We start from the raw sequence: 22,466 nt of genomic DNA, 5'->3' as shown, positions 1-22,466 counted from the left end.
CTTTCTCTAGTTGCCGCGAGCAGGGGCTACTCTTTTTGGTTTTTTTTAACATCTTCATCGGAGTATAAAGGGGCTACTCTTCGTTGCGGTGCATGGGCTTCTCATTGTCATGGATTCTCTTGTTGTGGAGCACAGGCTCTAGGCACGCAGGCTCAGTAGTTGTGGCGTACGGGCTCAGTTGCTCCGCGGCATGTGGGATCTTCCTGGGCCAGGGATCGAACCCGTGTCCCCTGCGTTGGCAGGCGGATTCTTAACCACTGCGCCACCAGGGAAGCCCTATGATCATTACTGAAAAATAAATTTAAAATTTCCAGAGCAATCAGAAGATGAAAAAATGAAAGGGTGTAACATGTTCTGTGATTGCAGTACTAACATCATTAAGATCTCACAAATCCTTAGGTTATAAATGTGATGCACTCTCAATTAGAAACACCCAAGAATTCTTCTGAAACATATGAGCTAATTCTAAAGTCTATATAGAAAAATAAAGAGACCAGAATAACCAGTAAAATTCAGAAAAATAATAATAAAAATTGGATAATTAGAACTATCAAATGTTAAGATATATTATCACTCTGCACTAATTAAGAGTGTAGCTCTTCACTAGAACTAAAACTCCAGCTATAAATCCAAACACATAGGAAAGGTAGTATGTGATAATGGAGGCACATTTAATACCCTTTTGAACTGTTATAAATCTTCAGGATTTGGATGTATTATTTCATATGTATAGCATATGTTAGATATAGATTTTCCAACAAATGTTTTAAGTAGCCATATGACAAAGATAAGACAAATTTGTATCCATGTTTATTCAAACGGTCTGAAAACATCACCCCATAGTTTATGCAATAATAAAAAGGGGAAAAGATAGCTTTACAGTGGATAGGGCTGTTGACCACAAGCTTAAGGAATTAAATTAACATAAGAAATAGGAGAAAGTGACATTATGTGGCTCCTGATGTGACACATTAAGGACACTATCACCCATTGGAGTATTCTGGTCAAAAATATTTAGCCTGAAGTTAGACATGGGGACATTTAAAAAAATGCTTAGAAGGACATTTCGAGGGAGAAAAGCAGTCTGGACACCAAAAATATGATTCTGAAGTACAAGAAAGCTGTAAACTATTCTAAATCAAAGAAGTCTAATGAGATATGACAACTAAAATAGCTCATGATCTTTGTATCTTGGATTAAAAAAGAAACTTTAAAATTGTTGGGATAATTGGGAGAAATTTGAATCTGTACTATATATTAGATCATAACATTGTGTGATTGTTAAATTTCCTGAGTATTTATTGTGGTTATATTAGAGAATATCAGTTCATAGGACCTGTGTAAAATATGGACATGTCTGTAAAATAAAGAGCATTCACTAAATGGCCTTACGAAATTGGGTAGGCATATGGGAGAGATTTTCAAACAAATGGGGGGACTTCCCTGGTGGTGCAGTGGTTAAGAATCTGCCTGCCAATGCAGGAGACACGGGTTCGAGCCCTGGTCTGGGAAGATCCCACATGCCCCGGAGCAACCAAACCCCTGCCCCACAACTACTGAGGCTGCGCTCTGGAGCTCGCCAGCCACAACTACTGACCCGCGTGCCAAGAGCCCGTGCTCCGCTGCAAGAGAAGCCACCGCAATGAGAAGCCGACGCACCACAGCGAAGAGTAGCCCCCGCTCACCGCAACTAAAGAAAGCCCGAGTGCAACAACGAAGACCCAATGCAGCCATAAATAAATAAATATATAAATAAATTTATTTTTAAAAATGGATCCCTAATGCACAGCTCAAAACAAAATTAAATGCAAATGGATCAAAAATGTAGATTAAGAATTGTAAGATTAAAGGTTAAACCATAAAATCTTAGAGAAAAACATGAAAGAAAATAATAATGTAAAATTAACACAAAACCATGAAGCCATTGTAGGAAAAAATATATTTATTTTTACATGAAAAAATACTTGAAACTATTGAAAGTCAAAATGTAAATCCCAAACTGGAAGTTTTTTAAACAGAAAACATTCTGTATTACTTAATAACAGAAAACGGCAATACAAATCATTAAGAGAAAATATAAACAATGACCTAACAAAAAATGGGTGAGTATGAAAAAATATATCAGGGAAGCTGCAAAGAAATGTTTATTCCTTTGGAAATTTTTTCTCCTATCTCAATAAGATATGTGAAATTTATAAATGCAATTTCCACTCATCAGATTGACAAAATAAGGAAATTACATATCTAATCTATACATGTTGGTGGTGGACAGCTGAACTGATATAACCTAAAGAAGGGCAGTAGCAAAATACTTATCAAAACTTAAAACGCAGGTACCCATTTCTCCAGAACTTGTGGAGGAATTTGTGTAACAGATGTTACTAGACATATCCACAAGAATATCTTATGGCACCAATATAATAGCAAAAGACTGGAGGAGTGGGGCGGTCAATTACAGTAACAAATTGGTTAAATTATCATATATCTATTTAATGGAAATATATAGCAAATTAAATGAATGAGATATCTATACATTAATATGAAAGCTCAAAATAATATCTAGGTGTGTATAACAATCTAATATTTGTTTAAAATGTATCATATGTACCTGTATAAATGAACTCAGGCACACGCATATAAACAAACTGACACGCACATAAACAAACTGACGCACACATATTGTCGTGGTAAGAAAGTGGTGAATGCATTGGTTGCTTGGAGAATACTGGGTGTCTGGAGACTAGGATGCAAGGTGCTCATTTTTTCTCCTTGTATAGCTTTTCATTTTTTATTTTATTTAGCATAGGCAAAAATTAGTCAACCAATACCCTGGACAAAAATTTAAAATCATTAAAAAATCAGTCTTGGGTTGTAGTCCATTTCTAGTTTTGGCTGTCACTAAACTTTTCTGAGCCTGGGTTCCAAAGTCTTTTGAATAGAGGAATGACTTCCCAGATGGGATGGAGTGAGCCAAGGGCATTGGCTGACTTCTACCACCCAGGCACTAAATAATATTAGCTGTTGAGTAGCAACAGGGGAGTCTGGATATCCGCCCACCCCTCAGTGCCGGTCCACCAAAGAGGTCAAGTGTGACTTCGGCACAGGCGGTACAGGCATGACTGTGCTGGTGGTGAGGAATGGGCTCAAAGGGTTCTGGGGATTGTAGTTCCTGCATCGCAAAACCTTCAAGTGCGCAGGCGCAGATGCAATTTTGTCGGCTCCACTTTGTCGATGGCCTAGTTAGCACAGCTTCCTGAGGCGTCGGCCGGTTCCAGTGGCTACTTCGCACCGAGGAGCGGCTCTTAGGGCTGGAAGGCTCACAGTGTGGGAGTGCCTTCCAGCCAGGCCCGAATGGGGGGGGGGGGGGGGCGGGCGGGGCGTAAGCACTGCCTTGTGACTGGGAGACCTTATACCCGGTAAACTTTCTGGGTATTTGTCGCCGCGGCCTTAGCAAGTGGGGCTCGGTTATCAGCGAGCCGCGCCTTTAACATCTGGAGGGTGATTTACATGTGGCGACGTCCAGGGTTGTCTGATCAGCTGTGCTCCGAGGAGAGATGGCTTCCTTGAGGACAGCGGCGCCCCGTAGACTTTGATCTGGGGCCGGAATTTGGGCGCATCTCCGGCTCAGGGTCTTGACTGAGGCGAGTCTTTCTGCTGTAGGTCTAGTCTCGCCGGAGTCCTGCTCCCCAGGTGTAGCGAAGACACTGGTTTGCTCAGAAATAAGGTGGCGCTGGGAAGAGGACGTTGCATCCGCGTCTCCAGACACGGCCAGCTGTCCAGAGATTATTCTGTTGCAGCTGGAGCCTGGAGCCTCCGGGTTAGGGAAGGGGCAAGATTTGTCCAGTCTCCCTCCCATTCCTATCAATGTGTCTGTGAAGTGGAGAGAGTGGACAGTGGGACAATAGGGTAAAGGACTGCCTTTTGAACTGGGTTTTTCTGGGAACTGGGAGGCTGGTGTGGCCCTGCCAGCCCTGCAGTCTCCCAGGACTCTGCCCTTTTTCAGAAGAGGAGCCCTGAGGTGTGCGCATTTCCTGAAAGACTGAAAGCCATGACCCAGGTGAGATGCTGCTTCCTCTCTGCTTCCTGAAACACATGGGCATTTGCCTTCTTTATCCCGACCTTTTCTGGGCAGGAGCATCTTTTCCAGGGCCTACTAACCATTTCCTTTCATTCCATCCATTCAGCTTTGTTGCCTAGATGCCCCTGATTGTCACGTATTCACGATTTTTTCTGTGAATCATTACCTTTCTCCCTTTGGGGTCAGGAATGTTGGTGGGGCAGAAGTGCACAGGGAGGAAAATGTGGACATTCTCTGCTAAATAGACCTGTTTTAAACAGACAGTGATGTGATGAGGTCAAGCTGAGCACTTAAGTGGAAGCTCACATCTGGTCATGATTATCTCCACAGACTGGGGCTTCCTAGTAAGGCAAAATGGGTGGTGTTGATGGTCCAATCTTCATTTGACCTAAGTCTTTTTGTGAATCTTCATCCTCCAGGAGATTTTGGCAACTCAGGAACCAGGAACATTTATTACAGTTTAGTGATGCCTGGCTACAGGTTGGATCATCCCAGAACATAAGTTGCTTGAGAACCTTACCGTTAGAGCCCATACAGACAGGCAGACCTTAAAGGTCTTATTAATGCCAAAGATCAAAATGAGAAGAAAGATTAAGTCAGTTGATTCCATATGCTGGATAATAATGCTTCCAATAAAAATGGTGTTTATTAAAGAATTTTCACAAAAAGAATAAATCCCTTTATGTTACCACGTGGTATAAGAATGAACCTGCATCTTGAAAAAATTCTTAACTTATATGCAGAGTCTATTTATTTAAAAAGGGATTTTTGAACTCATACCAAAATTTGAGTATTAATGATTCAAACAGAAATATGATGCTTCTAATTAAAGTAGCATGGTCTTGCCATATCACCTAGTTCCTGTCCAAAGACTTGGCTAACTGCCTTTGGTATTTATCCCTGTAGCGTTTCCAGTTATTCTTACTTTACTCTTTGCGGAATAATCAAGTTTAGTAGTCATTCCTTGGCTTCCCCGTGCGTTAGAATGGAAACAGCCTTTTCCCACACTTTCCCCAAAATGTTTATGATTTTTAGTTAACTCTATAGTGTGTACATAGTTACTAATATGTAAATATTATAGCCTAGCCAAATAGTATACTAAGCAGACTTATTATTTCTACTATATTTTTTCCTGTACTAATTATCTTATAAACTTACTCAGTTTTCCACATTTGTATTGCTAATCCACAATCTGTGCAAACATCACTGTCACATGACTATCAATAACATTTTCCAAATTGTCATAAACATCAGTCATTTATTTCTTCAATACCCTCTTCTGGTTTCCTTTGTTTTACTGCTCCTGTCTCAATTGCGTGTTGTTCTGACTTGCTACACAGCTGTCACCCTGGTACTTTTCTTTCACAGCTACGTTGGAACCTTCTGTCCTCTTTCTCCTGTGACCCTTATTTACCCATATCTGGATACCTAATATACCTCTTTCATGGTTTACTCTATAGTTTTTATAAAGCACAACCAGTTACTTCTAAGCAAAGATGCCTAGAAATAGGAGGTAAATATTTTGAGCCCTTGCTAGTCTAGACTCTAAACTCGTTCTCAACCAGGGACAATTTTTCCCCTACCTCATTCCCCTAGGGGTGGATATTTGGCAATGTCTAGAGATATTTTTGGTTGTCATATCTGGGAGAGGGGAGTAACACTGGCATCTAGTAGAGGTCAGAGTTGGTGCTGTAAATCAACAAACAATGCATAGAACAGCCTCAACCCTGAAACAAAGAATTATCCAGCCCCAAATGTCGACATTGCCAAGGTTGAGAAACTCTCCTCTAGACATATCTTTATATTTTCTTGATTCCAACAGTGATGTTTAGAAGTCCATTGCATTTCTGATTCCTGATACTTTATATATGACCTGTTTTTTCTGTCTTAACTTTTTTTAAGGATCTTCTCTTTATCACTTTTATTCTCAAATTTTATTCTTAGATATTTTGTAGAGTTGGTCACTTTTTCTCCTTAGGGCTAAATGAGTAAAGAGTAGGTGGAGGGAACTACCGTTTACTGACAATTGATTATATACCAGGCATTACTAGACTAGATGATAACTTTACTATTTCACATAATAGAGAAACTCCACTTAGCTAGACTTTGTACGTCCCAAACCTGGTTGGATACTGGAAATATCCTACTGTGAACAGATAGTTTGATCTATCTTCAGGAAATGGGATTTTTTGAGGGCATAAATTAAATCATACTGACTTCCAGGCCTCCAGACCCAGCCTATTTGTTCTATGTGTCACTTCCTATAAACACTCTCTTTATCACCTGTATTTTACCTTTTTCTTCTCTCCTCCCATCTTAAAAGCATTTGCTTTTATTATATCCTTCATACATGGATCTATTGTTTCAGGGATTGGTGTTATTCAAGTATGTGTCTATAGACTTTTCTCAGGAGTGGGAATGCCTGGATTCTGATCAGAGGGATTTGTACAGAAATGTGATTTTGGAAAACTATAACAACCTGGTCTCAGTTGGTAAGCATACCTGTATCTAAAAATTCAGTCTTCCCTTTGGAATATTTCCTTCTCCAATTGAGAATTTCTCTGCTCCTTTCAAATATCCTGTACATTTCTTTTCCCTGTTCCCAAGGAAAAGGCTTGAGCTTTGTAGAGTTGAAAATGTATAGCTCCATTGGGGTTGAGGCTCCATCTTCTCTAAATAGTGACCTCTCTTCTTTGATTTTGAATTCTAAGCCTCCCATAGCAAAACTGTGTACCATTTCTCTTGGGAGCAGGACTCTCCATTCCTAAGCCAGATGTGGTAACCTTATTGGAGCAAGGGGAAGAGCCCTGGATGGTTGGCAGAGAGGTGGCAAGGGACTTGCTTCCAGGGAAGTGAGGGATGATCAGGCAAGGAGAGGGCATTGAAGGATGTAACCTAGCTGCTTATGGAGGAAACAACTCTGAGATGTTTTCTGGGAAGTTTCCATTAATACTCAAAACCTGTAGAGAAAAGTAAGACCTCTACACCAAACTGTCAAATTTCCTTAACTCTACCTCTACCTCTCACTGTCCATGCTTCTCTTCTCTTGCTTCCTTCCCATTTCAAAGTGGGAAGTACAACCCTTGTTCCTCTTCAGTAACAAATTTCTACCTTTACTTTGAAGACCATTCTTACACAGTTACTTTTCTTGTGCATTTAGATTTGTGTAAGTGTCACTTTCTTAAAATTTCTGAGATGTTTCTTCCCTGAACCAGTTTTCCTGTTCATTATTTTACTCATTTATTCATTTATTCTTCCAACCATTACTGATTTTATAATTGGTACAAGATATTTACTAGATGATGAAAAGATTATAAGATTTTTAAGCTATTAAGAAACTTATAGGACTTCCCTAGTGGCACAGTGGTTAGGAATCCACCTGCCAATGCAGGAGACATGGGTTCAAGCCCTGGTCTGGGAAGATCCCACATGCCGCAGAGCAACAAAGCCCATGTGCCACAACTACTGAGACTGCGCTCTAGAGCCCGTGAGCCACAACTACTGAGCCTGTGCACCACAACTACTGAAGCCCGTGTGCCTAGAGCCTGTGCTCCACAACCAGAGAAGCCACTGCAATGAGAAGCCCATGCACCGCAACAAGGAATAGCCCCCGCTCGCCGCAATTAGAGAAAGCCTGCATGCAGCAACGAAGACCCAACGCAGCCAAAAGTAAATAAAATTTTTAAAAAATTATGAATCATCATATTGTACACCTGTAACTTATATAATATTGTACAGCAACTATATATCAATAAAAAAAGAAAATTCTCAAAAAATAAAAAAATTAAAAATTAAAATTAAAAAAAGAGAAATTTATAGACTAGGGAACCTAGGAACAAGTCCATAAATATTTTTTTTTAAAGTAGAATCAACTACAGGAGGAGTTCAGTAGGGTACCCAAAAGAAAGAGCTAAAGATGGAAGAGTGGAAAGCCCCTGTCTTAATCCATCTGGGCTGCTATAACAAAATACCAGAGACTTGATGGCTTATAAACAACAAAAATTGATTTCTCTTAGTTCTGGAGGCTGGGAAGTTCAAGGTCAAGGCACCAGAAGGTTCAGTATCTGATAGACTTCCTCATATTCTCATTGTAATCTCACATGGAAGAAGGGGGAATCTCTCTGGGGTCTTTTGTATAAGGGCACTAATCTCATTCATGAGGGCTCTGCCCTCATGACCTGATGACCTCCTGAAAGCCCCACCTCCTAATACTATCACCTTAGGGGTTAGAATTTCAAAATATGTATTTTGGGGGGACACAAAAGTTCAGTCCATTGTAGCCCCACAGAAATGTAATAGTTGGAGCATTGGGATGATTATAGTCACCTCTGTATAGAGAACTGGGGTTAAAGGGCATGTGTAGGCAGGGAGAGATTGGAGTGAAGGAGGAGAACCAGACAGGTGCGTTCTTTCATTCAACTAACATGTATTACATAGTGCAATCCACGTGGTTATCTGGGAAGAGGGAATTTCAGGCAAAAAAGGCATAGTAGGTACAAAGGTCATGAAGCAGGAACAGAATTACTATGTTTGAGGAACAGCAAGGTGGCCAGTATGGCTCAGAGAGGGAAGGGAAAAAATATATGAAATGTGATCAGAGCTGTGGATTTTGGAATGGGTCAGATTATGTAATGGCTTTTGAATCATGATGATGTTCTTACTGTGACTAAAATGTGACATATATAAAAGGTCTTAATTGCTGACTCATACTTTAAAAGGATTACCCTAGCTGCTGGGTAATGAAAATATTGGAGGTGCAAGGTGGAAGCAGGGAGGCCAAAGAATCAGCGTCCAGGTGAGCAATGTATTAACAATTTAAGTGATGAAAAGTGGTTGGATAGTAGAGCCAGAAATTTTGCTGATTTTGCTGATACTTTGGTTGTTGGTTGTAAGAGAAAGAGAAGAGTTGAGAATGACTCCAAGTTTTCTGGCTTGACTAGTTGAAGAATTGAGTTAACTTAAAGATAAGGTTAAAAATAAATAAATAAATAAAAAATAAAATAAAAATAAAGATAAGTTTAAATTAAGAGTTTGGTTTTGGACATGCTAGGTTTGAGGTGATTGTTAGACATCCAAATATAAAAGTTAATGAGTTGTTTGGATTTATGTTTCTGGTTTTTCAAATGAGTACAGACTGGAGAGAAAATATGAAAGGCATGGTTGTATGGATAGTATTTAAAGCTGTATGATAGAATGGAATCATAAACAGTGAATACAATTAGCATAAATAAGAGAGCAATTTTACTACATCCTCATGAGGAATGTGTACTCTTACTTAAAAAACATATTTTGATCTATATTTGGATAAAAGTATACTTTTATGGTTTGTTTTCTAACTTTTATCTTTTGAATATTTCAAACCTCCAGAAAAGTTCAAAGAATGGTAAAATGACAAGTATACATATTTTTTTAAAGAACAGCTTTATCTTTAAAAATAGCTTTATTAGAGCTATAATTTATATATAATAAAGTGTACCCTTTTAAGGTATACAGTTAGATGGCTATTAATTGTATTTACAGAGTTGTGCTACCATCACCATAATCTAATTTTAGAACATTGTCTTCCTCCCCCAAAGAAACCTTGTACCCATTAGTAGTCACTCCCCTTTTTTCACCCTCTCTCCCCAACACTGGGCAACCAGTAATCTACTTTCTGTATAGGCTGCCAGTGTAAATGGCATAATGCAATATGTGGTCTTTGTGACTGGCTCTTTCACATAATGTCTTGAGGTTCACATACTGTAGCATGTATCACTACTTCCTTTTTATGGCTAAATAAATTCCATCATGGTTTATCCATTCATCAATTGACAGACATTGGATTATTTCCACATTTGGGCTATTACAGATAATGATGCTGTGAACATTCATGAACAAGTTTCTGTATGATTACAGTTGCCGCTTGAACAAAGTGGGGGTTAATCCAAGTATAACTTATAGTCAGCCATCCCTATCCTCAGTTCCTCAGCATCCATGGGTTCAACCAACCATGGACTGTGTACTACTGTAGTAATTTACTATTGGAAAAAACCGACATATAAGTGGAGCTGTGCAATTCAAACACATGTTGAAGGGTCAGTTGTACATGTTTTCAATTCCCTTGAGTATATACCTAGGAATGAAATTGCTGAGTCATATGGTAACTCAATGTTTAACTTTTTGAGGAACTGCCAAAATATTCTCAGGTCCTTTGCACATTTTAAAGTTGAGTTGTTTGGGCTTTTGTTGTGGAGTTGTAGGAGTGCTTTATGTTCTCTGGATATTAATCCCTTATCAGATATACATGACTTGCAAATATTTTCTTCCATTCTGTGGGTTACCCTTTCACTTTATTGATATATCAGATTAAATTCCAGATGAGTCTTAGATTTGAATATGAAAAAACAAATGCAGATCCACAAAAGCACATAAGGAGATGTTCAGCCTTGCTCATTACAGAAAAAAAGCTAATTAAAACCACACTGAGAGACCTATCAAACTGGCAAATATCCCAGAGTTTGCTGATGTACTGTAGTTGAGAAGCTGTGGGGAAATAGGCACTAAAATTAAAATGTTGCTTGAGTGAATGTACAACTTCATATGAGAGGAATTTGGCAATATCTAGGAAATGACAAATGAATTTTACTCATTAATCAGTTATCTCACACCTAGTCGTTCATTCCAAAAATAAGCAGGCAAACTTTCAAAAGATAAATGCAATTAAAACTATTTTTCTCTTTTATATGTCTCTTGATTTTTCATCTTATTAACTTTTAGAAAACTTCCATAATTTGTTTCCCTGCAGATAACTGTCTTGTCAGTTTTTTCTTGCTTTTAAATGGTTAGACCTTTTGCTTCTTTTTCTTTTTCTTTTAGTTTTTGTCATAGTCTCACTTCAGTGTCTATAATTTCCAGTAAATGTTAAAGAAAACTGGGGAATAGTAGGTCCATATTTTTTTGTTGGTTTCTTTAGAGCATCATTTTAACATTTCATAGTTATGTGTTTTTGTCATATGTATCTGTAGATCTTATTAAAATTTCCTAATCACCTCATCATCCAGTATGACTTCCCATCAATATATGTACTTTGTCGATTTATCAGATTCTACAAGTATATTTGATCACCGTATAAGTCATTCACATTTATATATGTTAATTGAAATTTTTTAAAACATCTTTATTGGAGTATAATTGCTTTACAATGTTGTGTTAGTTTCTGCTGTATAACAAAGTGAATCAGCTATATGCATACATATATCCCCACATCCCCTCCCTCTTGTGTCTCCCTCCCACCCTACTTATCCCTCCCCTCTAGGTGGTCGCAAAGCACAGAGCTGATCTCCCTGTGCCATGAAGCTGCTTCCCACTAGCTATCTATTTTACATTTGGTAGTGTATATATGTCAATGCTACTCTCTAACTTCATCACAGCTTACCCTTCCCCCTCCCCGTGTCCTCAAGTCCATTCTCTACATCGGTGTCTTTATTCCTGTCCTGCCCCTATATTAATCAAAACCATATTCTTTTTTAGATTCCATATATATGTGTTAGCATATGGTATTTGTTTTTCTCTCTCTGACTTACTTCACTCTGTATGACAGACTCTAGGTCCATCCACCTCACTACAAATAACTCAATTTCGTTTCTTTTTATGGCTGAGTAATATTCCATTGTATATATGTGCCACATCTTCTTTATCCATTCATCTCTCGATGGACGCTTATGTTGCTTCCATGTCCTGGCTATTGTAAATAGTGCTGCAATGAACATTGTGGTACATGTCCCTTTTTGAATTATGGTTTTCTTAGGGTATATGCCCAGTAGTGGGATTGCTGGGTCATATGGTCGTTCTATTTTTAGTTTTTTAAGGAACCTCCATACTGTTCTCCATAGTGGCTGTACCAATTTACATTCCCACCAACAGTGCAAGAGGGTTCCCTTTTCTCCAGCCCTCTCCAGCATTTATTGTTTGTAGATTTTTTGATGATGGCCATTCTGACCGGTGTGGGGTGATACCTCGTAGTTTTGATTTGCATTTCTCTAATGATTAGTGACGTTGAGCATCTTTTCATGTGTTTGTTGGCAATCTGTATATCTTCTTTGGAGAAATGTCTATTTAGGTCTTCTGCCCATTTTTGGATTGGGTTGTTTCTTGTTTTGATATTGAGCTACATGAGCTGCTTGTATATTTTGGAGATTAATCCTCTGTCAGTTGCTTCGTTTGCAAATATTTTCTCCCATTCTGAGTGTTGTCATTTTGTTTGATTATGGTTTCCTTTGCTGTGCAAAAGCTTTGAAGTTTCATTAGGTCCCATTTGTTTATTTTTTTTTTTATTTCCATTTCTCTAGGAGGTGGGTCAAAAAGGATCTTGCTGTGATTTATGTCATAGAGTGTTCTGCCTATGTTTTCCTCTAAGAGTTTTATAGTGTCTGCCCTTACATTTAGGTCTTTAATCCATTTTGAGTTTATTTTTGTGTATGGTGTTAGGACGTGTTCTAATTTCATTCTTTTACAGGTAGCTGTCCAGTTTTCCCAGCACCACTTATTGAAGAGGCTGTCTTTTCTCCATGTATACTCTTGCCTCCTTTATCAAAGATGAGGTGACCATATGTGTGTGGGTTTATCTCTAGGCTTTCTATCCTGTTCCATTGATCTATATTTCTGCTTTTGTGCCAGTACCATACTGCCTTGATTACTGTAGCTTTGTAGTATAGTCTGAAGTCCAGGAACCTGATTCCTCCAGCTCTGTTTTTCTTTCTCAAGATTGTTTTGGCTATTCAGGGTCTTTTGTGTTTCAATACAAATTGTGCAATTTTTTGTTCTAGTTCTGTGAAAAACGCTATTGGTAGTTTGACAGGGATTGCATTGAATCTGTAGATGGCCTTGGGTAGTATAGTCATTTTCACAATACTGATTCTTCCAATCCAAGAACATGGTATATCTCTCCATCTGTTTGTGTCATCTTTAATTTCTTTCATCATTGTCTTATACTTTTCTGCATACAGGTCTTTTGTCTCCTTAGGTAGGTTTATTCCTAGGTATTTTATTCTTTTTGTTGCAGTGGTATATGGGAGCGTTTCCTTAATTTCTCTTTCAGATTTTTCATCATTAGTGTATAAGAATGCAAGAGATTTCTGTGCATTAATTTTGTATCCTGCTACTCTACCAAATTCATTGATTAGCTCTCATAGTTTTCTAGTAGCATCTTTAGGAGTCTCTATGTATAGTATCATGTCATCTGCAAACAGTGACAGTTTTACTTCTTTTCCAATTTGTATTCCTTTTATTTCTTTTTCTTCTCTGATTGCTGTGGCTAAAACTTCCAAAACTATGTTGAATGATAGTGGTGAGAGTGGGCAACCTTGTCTTGTTTCTGATCTTAAAGGAAATGGTTTCAGTTTTTCACCATTGAGGACGATGTTGGCTGTGGGTTTGTCATCCATGGCCTTTATTAAGTTGAGGTAGGTTCCCTCTATGCCTACTTTCTGGAGAGTTTTTATCATAAATGGGTGTTGAATTTTGTCAAAAGCTTTTTCTGCATCTATTGAGATGATCATATGGTTTTTATCCTTCAGTTTGTTAAAATGGTGTATCACATTGATTTGTGTACATTGAAGAATCCTTGCATTCCTGGGATAAACCCCACTTGATCATGGTGTATGATCCTTTTAATGTGCTGTTGGATTCTTTTTTTTTTAATATAAATTTATTTATTTATTTATTTATGGCTGTGTTGGGTCTTCGTTTTTTCTGTGTGAGGGCTTTCTCTAGTTGTGGCAAGCGGGGGCCACTCTTCATCGCAGTGCGTGGGCCTCTCACTATCGCGGCCTCTCTTGTTGTGGAGCACAGGCTCCAGACGCGCAGGCTCAGTAATTGTGGCTCACGGGCCCAGTTGCTCCGCAGCATGTGGGATCTTCCCAGACCAGGGCTCGAACCCATGTCCCCTGCATTGGCAGGCGGATTCTTAACCACTGTGCTACCAGGGAAGCCCTGCTGTTGGATGCTTTATGCTAGTATTTTGTTGAGGATTTTTGCATCTATGTTCATTGGAGATATTGGCCTGTAGTTTTTTTTTTTCTGACATCTTTGTCTGGCTTTGGTATCAGGGTGATGGTGGCCTCGTAGAATGAGTTTGAGAAGGATAGGTGTTAGCTCTCCTCTAAATGTTGATAGAATTCAACTGTGAAGCCATTTGGTTCTGGCCTTTTGTTTGTTGGAAGATTTTTAATCACAGTTTCAATTTCAGTGCTTGTGATTGGTTTATTTATATTTTCTCTTTCTTCCTGGTTCAGTCGCAGACGGTTGTGCCTTTCTAAGAATATGTCCATTTCTTCCAGGTTGTCCATTTTATTGGCATATAGTTGCTTGTAGTAATCTCTCATGATCCTTTGTATTTCTGCAGTGTCAGTTGTTACTTCTCCTTTTCCGTTTCTAATTCTGTGGATTTGAGTCTTCTCCCTTTTTTCTTGATGACTCTGGCTAATCGTTTATCAATGTTGTTTATCTTCTCAAAGAAGCAGCTTTTAGTTTTATTGATCTTTGCTATTGTTTCCTTCATTTCTTTTTCATTTATTTCTGATCTGATCTTTATGATTTCTTTCCTTCTGCTAACTTTGGGGTTTTTTTTTTTGTTGTTGTTCTTTCTCTAATTGCTTTAGGTGTAAGGTTAGTTTGTTTATCTGAGATTTTTCTTGATTCTTGAAGTAGGATTGTATTGCTATAAACTTCCCTCTTAGAACTGCTTTTGCTGCATCCCATAGGTTTTGGGTCATCGTGTTTTCATTGTCATTTGTTTCTAGGTATCTTTTGATTTCCTCTTTGATTTCTTCAGTGATCTCTTGGCTATTTAGTAGAGTATTGTTTAGCCTCCATGTGTTTGTATTTTTTACAGGTTTTTTCCTGTAACTGATATCTAGTCTCATAGCGTGTGGTCGGAAAAGATACTTGATACAATTTCAATTTTCTTAAATTTACCAAGGCTTGATTTGTGACCCAAGATATGGTCTATCCTGGAGAATGTTCCATGAGCATTTGAGAAGAAAGTGTATTCTGTTGTTTTGGATGGAATGTCCTATAAATATCAATTAAGTCCATCGTATTTAATGTATCATTTAAAGCTTGTGTTTCCTTATTTATTTTCATTTTGGATGATCTGTCCATTGGTGAAAGTGGGGTGTTAGAGTCCCCTACTATGATTGTGTTACTGTCGATTTCCCCTTTTATGGCTGTTAGCATTTGCCTGATGTATTGAGGTGCTCCTATGTTGGGTGCATAAATATTTACAATTGTTATATATTCTTCTTGGATTGAACCCTTGATCATCATGTAGTGTCCTTCTTTGTCTCTTGTAATAGTCTTTATTTTAAAGTCTATTTTGTCTGATATGAGAATTGCTACTCCAGCTTGCTTTTGATTTCCATTTGCATGGAATATCTTTTTCCATCCCTTCACTTTCAGTCTGTATGTGTCCCTAGGTCTGAAGTGTGTCTCTTGTAGACAGCATATGTACGAGTCTTGTTTTTGTATCCATTCAGCCAGTCTATGTCTTTTGGTTGGAGCATTTAATCCATTTACATTTAAGGTAGTTATCGATATGTATATTCCTATTACCATTTTCTTAATTGTTTTGGGTTTGTTATGGTAGGTCTTTTCCTTCTCTTGTGTTTCCTGCCTAGAGAAGTTCCTTTAGCATTTGTTGTAAAGCTGGTTTAGTGGTGCTGAATTCTCTTAACTTTTGCTTATCTGTAAAGGTTTTAATTTCTCCTTCGAACCTGAATGAGATCCTTGCTGGGTAGAGTAATCTTGGTTGTATGTTTTTCACTTTCATCACTTTAAATGTCCTGCCACTGCCTTCTGGCTTGTAGAGTCTGCTGAAAACTTTGCTGTTAACCTTATGGGGATTCCCTTGTATGTTATTTGTTGCTTTTCCCTTGCTGCTTTCAATATTTTTTCTTTGTATTTAATATTTGATAGTTTGATTAATATGTGTCTCAGTGTGTTTCTCTTTGGGTTTTCCTGTATGGTATTCTCTGTGCTTCCTGGACTTGATTATTTCCATTCCCATGTTAGGGAATTTTTCTACTATAATCTCTTCAAATATTTTCACAGACCCTTTCTTTTTCTCTTCTTCTTCTGGGACCCCTATAATTCAAATGTTGGTGCATTTAATGTTGTCCCAGAGGTCTCTGAGACTGTTCTCAATTCTTTTCATTTTTTTTTCTTTATTCTGCTCCCTGGCAGCTATTTCCACCATTTTATCTTCCAGTTCATTTATCCGTTCTTCTGCCTCAGTTATTCTGTTATTGATTCCTTCTACAGTATTTTTAATTTCAGTAAATGTGTTGTTCATCACTGTTTGTTTGCTCTTTAGTTCTTCTAGATCCTTGTTAAATGTTTCTTGCATTTTCTCCATTCTGTTTCCGAGATTTTGGATCATCTTTCTATCATTATTCTGAATTCTTTTTCAGGTAGGTTGCCTATTTCATCTTCATTTATGTGGTCTTGTAGGTTTTTACCTTACTCCTTCGTCTGTAACAAATTTTTTTGTCATTTCATTTTTTTTTTTTTTGATGTGTGGTGCTGTGTTCCTGTCTTACTTGTTGTTTGGCCTGACATGTCCAGCACTGGAGTTTGCAGGCAGTTGGATGGAGCTGGGTCTTGGTGCTGAGGGGAGGACCTCCGGGAGGCCTCACTCTGACTGATACTCCCTGAGGTCTAAGGTTCTCTGTTAGTCCAGCGGTTTGGACTCGGAGCTTCCACCACAGGAGCCAGGCCCGACCTCTGGCCTGGGAACCAAGATCCCACAAGGTTCATGGCACAGTAAAAAAAAAAAAAAAAAAGGAAAAAAAAAAGAAAGAAGGAAGAAAGAAAAAAAGCAGTACAATATCGAAGAATAAAAAATAAATAAAATTAGAAAGATAAAAAATATATTAGGAAAAATAAAACTATAATTGAAAGAACTGCAACTAGGTAAAATAAATCCACAACAGAAAAAAGAAAAAAAGAAAAAAACAAGTGGGGGGGAACAGGCCAAAACGAGAGATCACTAACAAAGTATAAAGAATAAAATAAAAGTAGAAAAATAAAAGATTTATTAGGAAAAATAAAACTATAAAAGAATCAACAACAATGAATCAACAAGGTAAAACAGAACCCCAATCTAAAAGAGGAAAAAAGAAAAGAAAAAAGCCTTGGCTATGGGGGGGAGTTTAAGCCGGGGTGGAACTTAGGCAGAGGCGGGGTTTAGGGTGGGGTGGGACCTAAGTGGGTGGGGGGGTGATGTTTGAGCGTGGGGCTGGGCCTAGGCAGGGTGACGTTCAAGCGTGGGGCGGGGCCTATGCTTAGGACCTGTACAGAGGGGGACAGGCAGCACGTGGAAAGGAGGGCCTCTGGAGTGTGGCGTTCCAGAGTTTGGAGGTGGGGCCCTGAGTGAGGGTGTGTGGGTGGTGTTTAGGCCCAGCACATTGGAGGGTGTCTCCGAGTGTAGAGGTGGGGCCCTGGGTGGGGGTGTAGGGGCAGGGCTTGGGCTCTGCGCGGCACGAGGGAGGCTCCAAGGGCAGAGGATTAGGCCTGGGAGCCCAACAGGCTCCTCGGTGCCTATGTGGACAGGGAAAGCACTGGCCCCGTTCCCTCGCGCCCCTCCCCCACCATCTCCCCCAGGGTCTCCCCTGTCACCACTGGACCCCTAACCGTGGGTGAGTCCTGCTGGGTGTAGGAACTCCTTCCCTCCCCCAGCCACCCCTCAGGGGTGCTGGTCCCAGAGGTCCGGCCTTTACTTTTCCTCCCTCTTCCCTCCCTCCCACTCCCTCAGGACCCGCACAGCTGGAGGGGGCCTAGGTGGGCAGAGGATCGGGCCCGGGGTCTCACCAGGTTCCTGGGGGCCCACGTTGGCAGGGAAAACCTGGCCATGCTCCCTTTTGATCCTCTGCCCTCCCAGTGGTTCCCCAATTTCCCCCTTTGGGCGTGGGATCCCTTCCCCTCCCCCAGCCGCCCCTCAGGGGTGCCAGTCCCATCCCGCCTCCACTTCTCCTCCCCCTTCACTCCCAAGCCCCACGTCCTACCCAGTCGCTGGGGGTTCCTCCCATCCCCTTAGGTGTCCGTGGTCCCCCACCGGTGCCTGGTAGGTGCCCTAGTTGTGAGGAGATGTGAATTCTGCGTCCTCCTAGTACACCATCTTGACTCCTAATTGCAGTTTAATTCCCGTTTATACCATAAAAGTTTCATTTCTTCCAGGAAAAAAAACAGTGAATGAAAAACAAAAGTGACTGTTTTCTATTGTGCTTTCTTTCAGACTGTGGATCTAGGCCTGAAACCAAGAAATTATCTCTGAAGAAGGAAATTTATGAAATAGAATCACCCCAATGGTTTATATTGGGACATATTACAAAACATGGACTTGAGTGTTCCTGTTATAGAGATGATTGGGAATGTGAAAGAAAGACTGGGAAAAAACAAAGATCTCATGAAAAAAAATTTAATCAAGTTATTTTCAACTATGAAAATATACACATTTTCAGTCAGCACACATCTTTTACTCTATATCAAAAACTTTATATTGAAGAGAAAGCCTGTGAATGCAGGGACTATGAGAAAGGTTTGGTGCATGACTTTCAACTAACTGCACATCACAGAATTGATACTGGCAAGAAATTCAGTAACTATAAGGAATATGGGAAGGCCACTAGTAGAGGTTCAGAACATACTCAGCCTCAGATCATGCTTCCTGGTGAAACCTATGAACATAAGGAATGTGGTGGGGCCTTAGACAGTGTACAACATCAGAGCATCCATACTGAGGAGAAAATCTATGAGTGTAAAGAATGTGGAAGAGCCTTTAGTACTGGTTCAATATTTAAATCGCATCAGAGAATTCACACATGTGAGAAACCCTGTCTAGCTAAAGAAGGTGGGAAGGTTTTTCATCATTCCTCAGACCTTATATTCACCAGAGACTTCACAGCACTGAGAAACCTTATCAATGTAAGTTATGTGGAAAAGCCTTTAGTAGTACATCAGCCATTATTCTGCATCAGAGAATTCACACTGGTGAGAAACCTTATCTATGTAAAGAATGTGGTAAAGCTTTTCATTATTCCTCAGATCTTAAAAGACATCAAAGAATCCATACTGGTGAAAAACCCTATGAATGTAAGGAATGTGGCAAGGCCTTTAAGAGTGCATCATATTTTTAAATACATCATAGAATTCAAACTGATGAGAAGCCCTATGAATGTAAAAATTGTCCTAAGGCATTTAGAAGTAGTTCAGCCCTTAATCGACATCAGAAAGTTCATACTGGTGAAAAACCCTGTGTATGTAAGGATTGTGGAAAGGCCTTTTGTAGCAGTTCAAAACTTATAGAACATCAGAGAATTCACACAGGTGAGAAGCCCTATGTTTGTATGGCATGCGGAAAGACCTTTCATAACATTTCTATACTTACAGAACATCAGAGAATTCACACTGGTGAGAAACCATATGTGTGTAAAGAATGTGGAAAGGCTTTTTATCACCCTTCAGGCCTTGGCCAACACTGGGGAATTCATATAGGTGAGAAACCCTATGAATGTAAGGAATGTGGGAAAACCTTTAGCAGTAGCTCAGCCGTTATCCGGCATCAGAGAATTCATACCGGTGAGAAACCCTTTGAATGTAAGGAATGTAGAAAGGCCTTTCATCGTTCCTCAGATCTTTCTCAACATCAGAGAATTCATATGGTGAGAAACTCTATGAATGCAATGAATGTGGGAAGGTTTTTGTACGTAGTTCAAATCTTAATCAACATCAAAAAGGTCATGCTGGTAAGAAACTGAAAGGTATCTGTGGGGAAAGGCATTCAAGTATGGATATTTACCTAATTTGAGATAGGACTTCATGCTGATGAGGTATCCCATAATTAATACAAAGAGGCTTTTATTTGCTTTTCACAACCTAAATGCATAAGAATACAGTAAATGTCAGAAGACCACAGTTCATTCCTTACTTAATATCAGAATTTATAACTGTGAATGAGGAAAATAAAAACTTATTTTGTGCCAGATCAACCCTAAACAACAGAGAACTTATTAAGGAATAACCGTGGGATTTCATTTTATTTTTCCTAATTTAATTCTAAGGTATTTTTGTCCTATGTATATTTACTGATCATTAAAATTAATTATTTACCGGTCAATATTAATTAATTTCATTTTTAGTTGTGCATTACAGTTCTAAGTTGACTTCTTTTTCTCCAAGATTCTGAACCCATCACTACTTATTCTTTCTAGTTGCTTTTCCTACTGGTTTGGTGATTTATTCTTATTTATATAAACTTAAGTTTCAGGGCAACAATTTAAGTATTCATATGTATATGTGTGTGTATGTATATGTATATACATATATATATCTGTACCTGTACCTTTTTGTCTTAATTATTTTTACTTTTTATATATCATAATATAAATAGAACTATACCACTTTTTTTTGAAGAGAGTTCCTTTTAATATTAATATTTTATTGTAATTTTTTCAGAGGAATTCAGAAGGCACAAAAGAAACCTTTAATCCTATCAACCATTATAATAACCACTCTCAAATTGTCAAAACAAGTCTTCTCAGAAAATTTTTAAAGAAAATATCATATTTCATAAACTACATTTTCTATGACAGAATACATCATGAACAGTTTTCCAAGTCAGTAAATATCATATCATTATCCTTACTTGAATGGAGTTAGTGTTTATCAGTGTGGCTCTACTATTATTTTACTAATCTGTTGATAAAATATATTTACCTTCTAAATTTTGCCTTTATAAATAATTCTTTCAATATCCTGTTTGCACATTTTGTATACTTGTCTGCTTTATTTTTTATTTCTGAAATTATCCATGGGTGCCTTATACTTAAAAAAAATTTTAAACATTACAGATAAGCTAAACTCCCTTTTGTCTAGTTCCCTTACCCTAGTTTCTTCCCTAAATTTACCACTGTTGGCAGTTTCATTCAAGATCCTTTTTATTTTACTTTATTTTATTTTCAAGAGCCTTTTTACGCAACGGCACACACACATATATAAGTATATATGTATGTGTGTGTGTGTGTGTATATATATATACATATATATACACATACTGTTTATAATCTGTAGAAATGTAATATTGCTTTCAATCTTATGTATTATACTTCAAGTATGGCAAAATGGAGGTGACTATAGTAACTGTCAAAGAGTGTAATGAGGATTACATGAGTTAATGAACCCATGTATGTAACTGGTGACTTGTTCAGTAAATGTTAGCAATTATAGTCTTCATCTCATTCATTTATGGAATGGTGTTTAACCACAATATATACCTTATGCAATAACAAGACACTTCATATCGGAAATAAACTTAAAACCAAAATTAAATAAAGATGTTAAAATGTAGTAAAGCCTTCCTGTAGAACTCAGTCTTTATGCTGAATCATGACATACCATAGTAAAAATGTCCATAAATGTGTATGGGGTGGTTGAGACCACAACTATCAGAATAATGAGAAGTGTACAAAAAATAGTAATATTATAGAACACATTATCTAACTTAGAACACATTGGGTAGCCAAAATATCCAAATACTAATTCAATTCTCATCTAAATTGCCCTTTGATTAAGGGTGAAATCAACACAAATTACAATTTCACTAGGAATAAATAATAGAGGGTATTCTACATAGAAAATGGTGCCTGACAAAACTACATGGAAGAAAATTTACAGCTCTACATTCATGGATGTATTAGAATACTAGAAAATTTTAAAGTAAGTATATAGTTTTGAGAAACTAAGAAAAATCCCAGAAATATCTAAAGACAATGGAATGCATTTGTAAAAACGAAGGTAAAAATAACTGAAATAGAAAAACGAAAAGTCTAAATGGATGAAAAGCACAAATGGTGTTTCTTGAAGAAAACAATTTTAGAAGTTCTGGGGAAAAAAAGGGAGATAAGCATTATGACTAAGAAACTGACATTACTACAAATTAGAGATTTTATGGGTAGCATATATACCCTTTTTGCCAGTAATTCTGAAAAAGTAAAATGCTTATTTTTCAAAAATAGAAATCTCCAGAATTGAGTCAAGAGAGATAGGAACACTCAGTCCAATAAAAACTGAATAAACATCTAGCCATTTCTAAAGAAATTGCCTGATACTTTTTATAGGCAAGATTCCCAAAACTTTAAGGATCTCCTCATAGAATATTTAAACATGAAAGTTTGATATTTAATTCTATGACTCTTGCATAACCTTAATTTTAAACTAGAAGGGGAAAACAAAACTTATGGTACCAATTATGAATATTTGTGTAACATCCTAAATAAATCAGTAATTTAAATTCCCAAGTGTATTCAGTTAAATCTAGATGATTGTTCACTCCAAAAAAGCTGAGCAATATTTCTAT

The 22,466-nt window shown here is 38.1% G+C and overlaps 1 pseudogene; it reads left to right on the top strand.

Annotated features, from left to right (window-relative positions):
• Positions 1 to 18,513: 18,513 nt before the first annotated feature.
• Positions 18,514 to 20,280, top strand: LOC133078929 (zinc finger protein 345-like; annotated as a pseudogene).
• Positions 20,281 to 22,466: the final 2,186 nt, after the last annotated feature.

Source organism: Eubalaena glacialis, chromosome 18 (genome assembly GCF_028564815.1).
Source record: "Eubalaena glacialis isolate mEubGla1 chromosome 18, mEubGla1.1.hap2.+ XY, whole genome shotgun sequence".
Lineage (NCBI taxonomy): Eukaryota > Metazoa > Chordata > Mammalia > Artiodactyla > Balaenidae > Eubalaena > Eubalaena glacialis.
Note: the sequence above shows the minus strand (reverse complement) of the source record. Positions and strands in the feature narration are given on the sequence as shown.